Source organism: Schistocerca nitens, chromosome 5 (assembly GCF_023898315.1).
Source record: "Schistocerca nitens isolate TAMUIC-IGC-003100 chromosome 5, iqSchNite1.1, whole genome shotgun sequence".
Taxonomy (NCBI): domain Eukaryota; kingdom Metazoa; phylum Arthropoda; class Insecta; order Orthoptera; family Acrididae; genus Schistocerca; species Schistocerca nitens.
This window is the reverse complement of record NC_064618.1, coordinates 606,052,784-606,064,287: the sequence shown is the minus strand read 5'-3', so window position 1 is coordinate 606,064,287 and position 11,504 is coordinate 606,052,784. Positions and strand designations below refer to the sequence as shown.

General features: G+C 36.3%; 1 protein-coding gene across 5 annotated transcripts in view; it reads left to right on the top strand.

The window, feature by feature from the left end:
* Positions 1–5,177: 5,177 nt before the first annotated feature.
* The window catches only part of LOC126259356 (INO80 complex subunit D), a 234,900-nt gene continuing 228,573 nt past the window's right edge, over positions 5,178–11,504 (top strand). For 2 of the 5 annotated variants that reach the window (XM_049956089.1, XM_049956085.1), the window contains exons 1-2: positions 5,594–5,741; positions 5,848–6,005. The gene's annotated coding sequence lies outside the window, so the exon portion shown is untranslated. Of the gene's footprint in view, positions 5,238–5,591; positions 5,742–5,847; positions 6,006–11,504 lie in introns of those variants that run through there. The other 3 variants (XM_049956088.1, XM_049956087.1, XM_049956086.1) reach the window with 3 other exon arrangements.

Sequence of the window (11,504 nt, the reverse complement as noted above, 5' to 3'; positions counted from 1 at the left end):
AATGTGACAGATAACCAACCAGCATTTAAAAACAAATTAAAAGAATTTCTAAATGACAATTCCTTCTACGTGGTAGATGAATGTTTAGATATGAAGTAGTAACTGTAAAAAAAGTTTATAAAAGATTACACCGTGTAAAGAAAACTTAAATTAAACTGACACATTCCACATCATTACGAAATGTCATATTCATGATCTATTGAACAAGTATTAATGTAACGTAATGGTGACTGTTTGTGAGGACAGCTGATTCTGCAGTCTCCACAGGTACATTAATATTACACTTGTTGTGCCTTGGGAATTCAGGGGTAAATTCTAGAGACACTCATATTTCACTGTCTCAAGCACACGACACTTTAAGGATAAATGTGTGAGAGTGGAAATGTGTCTATTGTGCGATGGTTTATGTGTGTGCAGGATGGGCGTGTGTTATGAGAAGATTAAAGTTGTGGCGGTCTATCGGCGCTGACAAGTGGTGGCCGCACCTGCCTTGGAAGACTTATGCACAGTACAAGGAGTAATCAAGGACTACTCTTTGGCAGTGAAGTAGTAGTGACTGCTGGGAACAAATGAAATATGTTTTTTATCTAGAGACTCATATACTCTGGTCTTTGACTTGCTAGGAGCAAGAACTGTTTTGACAAGTGTTATTAAAACCAAAAGAGACTCTAATGGTATATGTTAAGTACCAATGTTTTCCGGATGGGGTTGATTTACGAGACTTGAAAGAGCATGTGGAACTTGTGTAGTGGTCTTATTGTGAAGAAGAAAATATAGCGGAGCTGATATAAAAGTATTCTGAGAGTAATTAATCATGTTAAGGGTAAAGAAGTAGTTCAGTAATATTTCCCTAACCAGCGCATAATCTTCGGAGAAGAAACATTGTGAAGCTCGACGCAGCCTTCTGTCCTGAGAAGAAGCTCACAAAACATAAGTCACCTGCAAGAGAGGTGTGAGTCTTGCACCCCAGTACCACACAGTCTCCGGTCATCAGGGAAACGTTAGACACATTGGTCTAGGAACTATTATTAGGTGGTGTTTTATATGCCACCAGCACCACTTGGAGGTGCCACAGTCTGTGTCGCCTATTGTGCACCTTTCTTGCCATTTCGGTAATCACACAGTATCGCTCACTTTGTAGCCTGAGACCTAAACTGTGATACCAACACATGGCCAATGAGGCATCTTGAGCTTGAGTGTGGTCCTGAGCTGGAGGATTAGTAGAATGTTTTGCCCATATCCATCTATCTGAACACATCTGAAGCTCCAGTGCCTGCAATTGGTTGGCCATCTTTTCCAGCACAGTTTGTAAATCTTTATCAGATCCAGTTCTGCACAGCATTCGCCCAAATGACGCTGTTGGACAACAATGCATATGTTCTTCTGATGCCTCCAGTTGCTGACTGTTATGTGGAGCATCATTATCCAGTGGCGCTGCAGCCGCTACACCTGCTGAGTAGAATGTGCTGTGTGCACGATAAGCTATCCACAACAACTTATCCAAGAGCTGTTTCTCTCGTGCTATCAAGATTAACTACACTGTGGAGGCAGTTGATGTTTCCACATGTGGAGTAGCAACTCTTCAGGGACCACACTAACTTCCACTATAGCCTGAAAGTGTCTCCAGAATTCCAGAGGGATTCTGTCACCTCTTCACTCATGATATATCACCTGTTTGAGCTTTTGTTCAGGTGACTTGGTGCAACAAGTGATCAACGCCGTCTTGAGTGCTTGATAGGTCAGTTGCTGTGGAACTTGCAGGAGAATATCAGTAACCACAGCAGTTGCCTCTTGTCTAAATTACTGTCAAAGTAAATTGTTTCCCATCATCTGTGATCTCATGTTGGGCCAAAATCATGAACTGAATCTCATATTGAGCAGACGAAAACAATAGGGCCCTTTACTGTAACCAAGGCGCAGATGACATGAATGAGACATCTGTCAAATGGCATGCAATGTGTGGGACATGGAAGAAACTGGTGGAGTTCGTAAGCTTGCTGTAGTCAATCTATCATCACACATCATGTAGAAAATTCCAGAACTTCACTCTCTCACTGTAACTACTGGATCTCCTCATTAATCGTAAATAACAATTTCACTGTGTCTTTCATAATTATAAAAAGTAACGCAAAACGTGACCTCAAAATAACGCAAAAAGCGACCATGCTTTTTGTGCCTGAACTATGTCCATCTCAGAGACACCAGTTATACAGGCAAATTACTATACCCCCATATTTTGAATATCTCAACCATATTGAAACACAAAGCAACTACGAACAACAACTCACTCAAGGAACAATTTAGTTAATCATTTGCACAGCACAAAGATTATACATTGCACTTCACTTGGGGAGTTACTTATTCGCACAATACAATACAAATTTTACAAAACTTATAGCTCCAGAAATTCATTTAAATTATGTGCTGGATGGTTTAGAAGAAATTGTTTCAGTTTCCTCTTGAATGCATATGAGTTGGCAATGTCCTTTTTTAGATTTGGTAGGAGATTAATGTAAATTCTTACTCCAGACTGGATAGTCCCTTTTTGTACCATACTGAGTGTTACTGAATCTTTGTGAGGGCATTGCTTGTGCCTTGCATTGTGATTGTTAATATCACAGTCAATCTGGAAAAGTTCATCATTGTTGATTACAGCATCATCACTTTGTAGATGTACTGATGTGTGATTGTCAATATCTCAAGGGTCTTGGATAGGTGGCTATAGGATGTCCAATTTGTAATAACACACATCAATCTCATAAATTCTTTTTGTACTCTAAAAACATTTTCACTTTTGCAGCATTTTTCGTGTATATTATAAGAGATTGGAGAGTGGCTGTATGCGATATACTGTGATATTATTATTGCCCTGTTAACATAGTCTGAAATAACTCTTAGTGCAAAGTATGCTGATCTTAGTTCCTTGAGCAGGTGAGCAATATATTCATTCTATCTTAATTTCTCATCTGAAACTGCTTTAAATTTTCTTTTAATGATTTTATTCTAGACTATTTGTCTTTTAATGTCTGCATATTTGTGTCATTGATCAGCTGCAATCTGTGTGAGGATTTCACGCCACGGATCTAAATACCTGTATCATCAAGAAACATTACTCTATTTGCCTTGTTATTTCTTAATGATGGTAAGCCACTAATGTACACTATGATGAGAAGCCCAGGGATCGAGCCTTGTGGAACACTGCACTTAACAGTTCTCCACTCTGATTTTATTGTTTCACCTGCACCTAATAGTGCAACACTTTGTTTCCTGATAAGTAAGTGAGATTCTAGTGAAGCTAGTGATTGATCTTTGATACCATAGTGTGGGAGTTTTTGTACTCATATGTTATGTTTCACACAGTCAAAGACTTTAGGGGGTCACAAGATACCTTCTACAGTTCAGTTGATCCAGAATTTTTTAAAGAGCCTGAATATTGCTTCCTCTGAGGACAGTCCTTTGTGAAAGCCAGTCCGGTATGGGATCAGTAAGCCACTTTTGTATTATAAACGTTTTCAGTATGTTGCGGGTTACAGCTCTCAAATATGAAGTAAAGACTTTTTAAGCGTTTAACATCAAAACTAATATTTATGTACTAGCTGACTAGTTTCACGCTTTGTCCATTTTCATATGACACCTTCATTATCCTTCGTTATGTGATCTGTGTGACATCGATATTTTATATGCTATGGATAATTTGTCCAAATTGGCTTATTCCATGTAACAATCTGGCTTGGCATACAGTGTAATCCAGTAATATCAGAAAATTGAGTCCGCCTTGATGCAAAACACCTTGTTATTCGTTTATTTCTTTATTCTCCCAAACTAGTTTTCGGCGACGAATATCACCATCATCAGTGTTTTTTTTAAAATCTAAAACGGGCAGAAAATAGCATGGTTATACAAAAACATTAGCACATGCTATTTTCTGCACGTTTTAGATTAAAAAACCACTGATGTGGTGATATTTGTCGCTGAAACTAGTTTGGGAGAATAAAGAAGTACACGAATAACGAGGTGTTTTGCATCAAGGCGGACTCACTTTTCTGATATTACTGTTTTTCTATTCAAACACGGACCAAATGGAAGAGTTCCAAGATAAAATCACAGTGTAAGCCAATGAGAATAACTTCTCCATTGTATATAAAATACCGTTGTCACATAGATCACTTCGTCCTGGAGAGTGAAAGTGGCCAGTAAATAAGTTGCAGCTTTCGTGTTAAACACATCCGTCATTTGGTGTTAGGTGCTCATATGCCTATTGCACACCTTAATATTTAAATATTTTTGAAAGAACTGGTAGCAGAGAGTCAGGCCATTATTTAAATAGTACGTGTTTCTCACCATCTTCCTGTATTGTCATTTTTGTAGCATATTTTAATCTGCAATCTACCACGGAAATAAAATGCCCGAGAGATAACGAAAATGTTATCAAATGTTGGTTAAAGAGCTTTCTGCTTAACTCCTCCTACACCTTAGAGAAATTATTTGGTAGGGATAAATAGTCATTAAAAAATAAGCCTGTTAATGGCCAGTATACAATCAAATAAATATTCTTATTTTTTAGGTAGTTCTACGTAGGTGTTGTACATTTGTCCTGTTGACACGGTCCACACGAAAATGTTTACCGTGATTTTGATATATGGAACAATTAACAGACTAACTAAGTGGATGTTCTATCTTTGACACATTTCCCATTTTGTTTATACGTGTTGCTGATTATTATAACGATCGGATCAGGTGCAAGAAGATTCTTCAACAGTTAGTAATAGAGATGAACTGAAGACACTTAGGAGGACAGCATTTACAGTGGAATAACTTTGCGGTAGCTGCAACGTGTTTGAAATTGTGAAGCAGACAACAAACTATACGTTGCACAATCAAGAACTTGACCTGAAGCATTACCTAACTTATTACTGAAAAATTCCGAATAATTCGATTGTATAGTAAGGTTAATTGTTATTCTTCACGAATCCTATCGCCAAAGATCAAAGATACATCATATGTCCTAAAATGCGGTTAAGATTTAGCATAGAAAGATTATTGTACCAATTTGAGATCGATTTGAATAAATATAACATATGCTTTCTACGAACATGGTGCTAATAAAAAGAAAATTTGGATCATTTGAATGTGAAATATAAAGTAACCTTTAGCGGTCCTTGAGGTACTGGTATTGTTGATGTTCGAAAATCAGAACCACCAATGAGGACGAAATGTAGTGCAGAAAGAGGTTGTAGGTAAATAAATAAACCCGCTGTTTGCCCCGCAGAAGTGAATAAAATTCTCTGTAACTCGAATTTCAGGTGTCGTTTGAGAGAAAAACCGTGTTCTGTGCGACAAAATTCGTGAAACAATTCCAAAAAACTTAATTTTGATTCGATACGTTCGCAGTTACCTCGGTCACAAATGAAGGAACTTTTAGAGTAAATGATGCTTGTATCAGTGTTGAGTTTTAATAAGTGTATTTTTAGAATATAAGCTTTCCACGAAAAACAACTAATTAAGCCGTTTTACTTGGTTACAGAAGGAATTTGCACGTTTTAAAGGCTTCATACAGATTAATGCGCGGTAGCCATTTTGATGAAATTTTATGACAATTGTTCCGTTCCACTAGAAAACGGGAAATTTCTTTTATTATGGTGTTTGAAAATACAGTAAAATGTTACGTCTTAATCCATTAGTGTATTTATATCTCAAGATTGTAGCATAATCAATTCGATTCTTATCAACCGAATATCCTCGTAAGTATCATCGCGTATATATTACAGTACATTTTATGTTTCCTGGAAGAACAAATCATGTTTGCTGAGGAATACAATGTTGTGGCGTATAATTTTTCAAATACAGAGTAGTCACTGGATCCGTAGAAAGCTGATGTTAGTTTATGTACAGTTTCCCGCGTTTACTGTGGTAACATGAGTATGTGCGTAGTGCACTTAACCTAACATTATCAGGAAACGTACGCGCTGGCTGTTTTTGTTGTTACTTCTGCCAACGGAGAAAAGGTATGTTGTTATGGGTCACACTACTCAGGCAAAGTCATTATCTGTCACCTATGAAATAAGTAGAGTGAATGTTTATGATTTGAAGCGGTCTGTGTTTATTTTGAGGAGCCTTTGTTCTTGTACGCAATTAACGAGATTTGTGCTCGTCTGTAAATAATGTTAGCAAGTTTGCTTTGTGATAAGTGAGTCTTTTCTTGAAATAAGCTCATTAACTTTTCACCCGTATCAATTCTATGCCAGGATTCACTGGCTTATTTACAAAATTAGTAGTGTTGTTTACATTATGTGTTTTTGTTACATACAAGCATTGCTACCTGTTAGTCGAGTTAAATATACAATGTTGACAAACAGCAATAGGATATGTGAAGAATTAGATGAGAGCTTTTTATTGCAAATGTATATGTTTTGAAATTGGGACCTACTCACTTGCTGGTTTTTGAAATGCTTAAAACTTTAATGTGGATTGCTTTAATTAGCCAAACAAAGCTGTAGTACTGCAGTGTTTTTCGGTGTGGTTTGCTTTGTCATTGTGTATATGATTTACAACTGCTGAGGTTATGTGACAGTGTACTCTTAAGTACATATAATTGGACAGGAAACAATACATTAGTGTGTGGTACATCTCGAATTGGTGTGTGTGTGTGTGTGTGTGTGTGTGTGTGTGTGTGTGTGTGCGCGCGCGCGCGTGCACACACACACCAAAACGATACGAGATACAATGTTGCTCAAAGTTTATGTAATATTTCTCTGTGTATGTTTTGTAAAGTAGAGGGTTTTACATAAACAGTTCAGGATCAACTGGAACAATTTGTTAAGTAAATCGCTTCAGTTTTATTCAGAATTAACTGTTTTTTGCCCAGATGTTTTTATTTAATTCACAGTATGTGGCTTGTATAGTACAAAGTAAGACGGCAAGGGAAAGTCATAAAACCTATATTACATAATGGATTAGTATTTTGATACATATGATGTATGTATAGCATATGTAAGCCATAAAAACTGCAAGAGTTGGGGGGTGGGGGGCACCACATAAATTTTTCCTAGTACCTGTAAATGTGATATTTGACACAAGACACATACACAAGGAAGTATGGTAGCTTGAGGTAATTATCAGTCAGGTAAATTTAGAGTAATTAACAAATTGCTCACCATCCCCACAGGAATCTGATTTTTTTGGTCAAATAATTTTTATTTTCTCTCAGAACATTCTTTTTCATGTAGTTATGTGCAGGCCCTATATCAAATCAAATTATTTTCCTGGTGTGTTTTACAGCAACATCAGTTTTGGAATGTTGCCAAAAAAAATTAAAAAATCTTCTAGTTTAATTTTCTGTTGTAATTTAGGATCAACGGTGGCTAAATTTTCCGCAGAGTTATCAGTATACATTGAACATTCTTCAAGCTAGAAAGAAAGTTTCTAGACATTAGCATGGTAGAGAAAGAATTTTGAAAAACTGAATAGTTTGCTGTGGGGTAATTTTAAGGCAGTGTATTGTTTGTGATGCAACAAGATAATTAAGTTTTGTTTTAAGCAAAAAATCACAGTAGTAAAAATCCTACAAACATACATTTAAGGAAGATAAATCCTACTTAGAGACCAGGTACACTACACACAGTGTAAGCGTTGGAAGTTTCGTCAGGAAGTATGGGCTAAAGAGGAACCCAAAATCGTCCCAAAGGACAAGGAGATGGCATGGCTGGAAAGAAGACAATTATTCCAGAATATGAAGAAGTGGAACTAGCAAACTCACCTTGGTGCACAGCCAAATTGGAATTTGGACTGACAAAAGAAACAGTGAAAGCTGCAATAAAAATGTGATTGAGCAAAGCATTCATACTCTTTCACCAATAACTGGGTAGTGGAAGACACATTACAAATCTTTAAAAACATGATGATTTGATGGGGAAGAAACCAGAACCCTCACACCAAGCTGAAAATGATGTCACAAATGTTCTATTCATAATTTACAATGTTTATGATTAGATGAAAAAGAGTGGAGCAGTTTGCTGTAAAACATGATTGAAATGTGTTTATATTCTTTATGCGACTAGTTTCTGCCTAGATCCATCTGAAACAAAAGAAAGACCTCATGGAAATTGAAAAGAGGCTTTTAAAATAGTTAGGAAACAGTAGATACTGGTGGCCATTACAAAAACAAGTGAAAATTGGCCATTACAAAAACAAGTGAAAATTGTCGCAGAAGCCTTCTTATGTTTTGGGCATATCAAGGCAGTGTCATGTAGACCATTTCATGCGAAAGCCATTGATGATACGAATTACCATTACTGTAATATCAAAAAGTATTACAAAGAGTCTTTTAAAACTGTGAAATGTAAAACTGTAGTTCAGAAATAATATTTTTGTTTTAAACTGACATTAAATGGCTGTACACTCTATGGGATTCTGAAAAACAATGTTATTTTTGTAGAGGCATCAGTTGTGACTTACGCCCCTGTAAAAATAAAGTTTCACTAATAGCACTGATGATCATGTGTGTGTCATTTAATACTTTTTACTTGCACTTCTTGACGACATTACCAGTAGAGTTCCCAAGCAAACAGTATGCTGCACTTGTTTTGACTGTTGCACATTGTTTTCTTCACTATACATGCAGTTAAATGTGCATTGCGCTGTAGGTTGGCAATTTATCTATTATTTGTAATACAAAGTCTCCTTCTTAGACTTATATTAATGTTGAGGAGCAATGTTGTAATTCAGTAAGTAAAGAAATAGTAAACAACTGGAATATTATGGAGGCAATAATATCAAAATTGCAAGGATAAGTGCAGGCTATATGAATCATCGAGGGAAAAGTATTCCAGAAAGAAAATGTAGATTATCCTTGAGAAAAGGTTCCAATTAAGTCTGTTTCAGTCAAGGAATTAGAAAAACTACAACGTTATCCACCTACCTTTCCATGAAGAAATTTGAAGTGGTCTGTAAAGAACAGTAGCCAAGACAATGAGGGAATGGGCCATCAAAAACTTATTAATATTGTAACATGGTGCATTATTATTGTGAAGTGTAGAACTGTAGGTGTTATATAGTATGCAATCAAGATAATGTTAATGTAAATAAAAAGAAGTGTAAGATTTCAGTATCTTTCACATTTATTTTTTAAAATGGCATCAGTTTCCAGCATTTAATGAATTATTACCATTACAAATTCGGGTACTTGAAGGACATTCACATTTGCATCATATGAAACAAAATACCAGTCAAGATGTCCATGTAAAGTTATTGCACAGTTTAATAAGTTGTTCTCAATTTGTTCTCAATTTGGGAGGAATGTGTATCAGTTGACTTACAACCATTTAAAAATATATGATGCAATTATTGAATAAATTCCCCAACTTAGTGTTTTGGTAGTGCACATTTGTCTTTCAGTTACCCCGTTGGTACTCACACCTGTCGTTTAAATAATCCATGAAGCAGTTGTCTGGAAATTACCCTGTGCATATCTGAAATTTACCCCATTCCTTGGGGTAGTTTCCAGTCACCACTTTATTTTTAATTTAGTACAATATGTGAGATAATGAAATTTTCTGCAGATACTGCTTAGTCTTATGAGTATATCTCAAAAGAAAGTGTTGACAAACAGTAGGTATTGGAATAAATTGTAGGAAAAGCTGCATTTTTGTCTGGAAATCACCCCGAGCTACACTCCATTTAATATGACAAAACCATTAAAATCACTGTTAATTGGAGACATGGAGATTGTTGATAAGAGATGTGAGGGAATGGTGATGCTGTCTGAGTGATCAGCTTGATTATCCTGCTACTGTACACACTATTCCCAGCTTCTAATCATTCATATCATCTTCTGCTACTGCAATAATTGCATATTCTGTTGTATAAGAAATGGAATTGGAGGGCTTACTTGTGGGAGAATGTCAAGGAAATACTTAAAAACTTAAAAAATGACATTTGCTTGTAGATTGAAATAAAGTGCCCCATCACAATTGCCTACTTGCAAAGCTTCAAGAATCACCATGAAGTGAGGAAACTAGGAATATATTACAACCCCCTATGAATATATCACACAGGGGGGGAAGACAAGATTAGGTTAATTGCAGTGTGCACAGAGGCATTTTTAGTAGTCATGCTTTCCACACTTTGTATGAGTATGAAACAGGAAGAAACCCTTATACATGGTATAATAAGAAGCTCCCACTTCCATAAACTTCACACTGGTTTGCATAGTATGACTGTAGGTGTACATTTGTGCTCCCAAGTTCTTTTGTATGAATTTATTCGTGAATGTTTTGCAGACTGAGCTACAGTATGCTGATTTGTGTTAAACTTTCTACTTGGTATACATGTTATGTATTCTTAATGTCTTACTTTGTGAATTGTATTTTATTCATCTTATGACGTACATTTGCAATCCTTTTGGTTTGCATACAGGAGCCATGTCAAAAATTTATAATACAGTTACAGTGATTTTTACATTAATAAATAATAGCACTACAGTAAATAATAACAGATTAGATTAGTTTTTCGTTCCATAGATCCATGCTCAGGAGATCCTCGTGGATGTGGAACATGTAAAAAATTTTTTAAGCTGAAATAACAATACTAATAGTATGAATATATACAATACATCATTTGTTTCTATTAAAAAATTTGTCAATGGAGTAGAAGGAGTTGGCCACTAGTAAGTCTTTTGGGCTCCTTTTAAACTGATCTTTATTTGTAACTAAATTTTTTTATGTTTGCTGGCAAATTATTGAAGATGAGTGTTGCTGAGTAGTGGACCGCTTTTTGAACTAAAGTATGTGCTTTTAAGTCCTTGTGCAGATCATTTTTGTTCCTGGTATTGTATGTTTGAACTGAGCTGTTTGTTGGAAAAAGAGATATATTATTTAGGACAAATTTCATTAAGGAGTAAATATACTGAGAGGCAGTAGGTAGTATACCCAATTCTTTGAAGAGGTTTCTACAGGACGTCCGTGAATTTACGCCACAAATAATACGTATTACACGGTTTTGAACTCTGAAAGCTTTTGTTTGACATGAAGAGTTGTTGTTGTTGTGGTCTTCAGTCCTGAGACTGGTTTGATGCGGCTCTCCATGCTACTCTATCCTGTGCAAGCTTCTTCATCTCCCAGTACCTACTGCAACCTACATCCTTCTGAATCTGCTTGGTGTATTCATCTCTTGGTCTCCCTCTACGATTTTTACCCTCCACGCTGCCCGCCAAAGCTAAATTTGTGATCCATTGATGCCTCAAAACATGTCCTACCAACCGATCCCTTCTTCTAGTCAAGTTGTGCCACAAACTTCTCTTCCCCCCAATCCTATTCAACACCTCCTCATTAGTTATGTGATCTACCCATCTAATCTTCAGCATTCTTCTGTAGCACCACATTTCGAAAGCTTCTATTCTCTTCTTGTCCAAACTAGTTATCGTCCATGTTCCACTTCCATACATGGCTACACTCCATACAAATACTTTCAGAAACGACTTCTTGACACTTAAGTCTATACTCGACGTT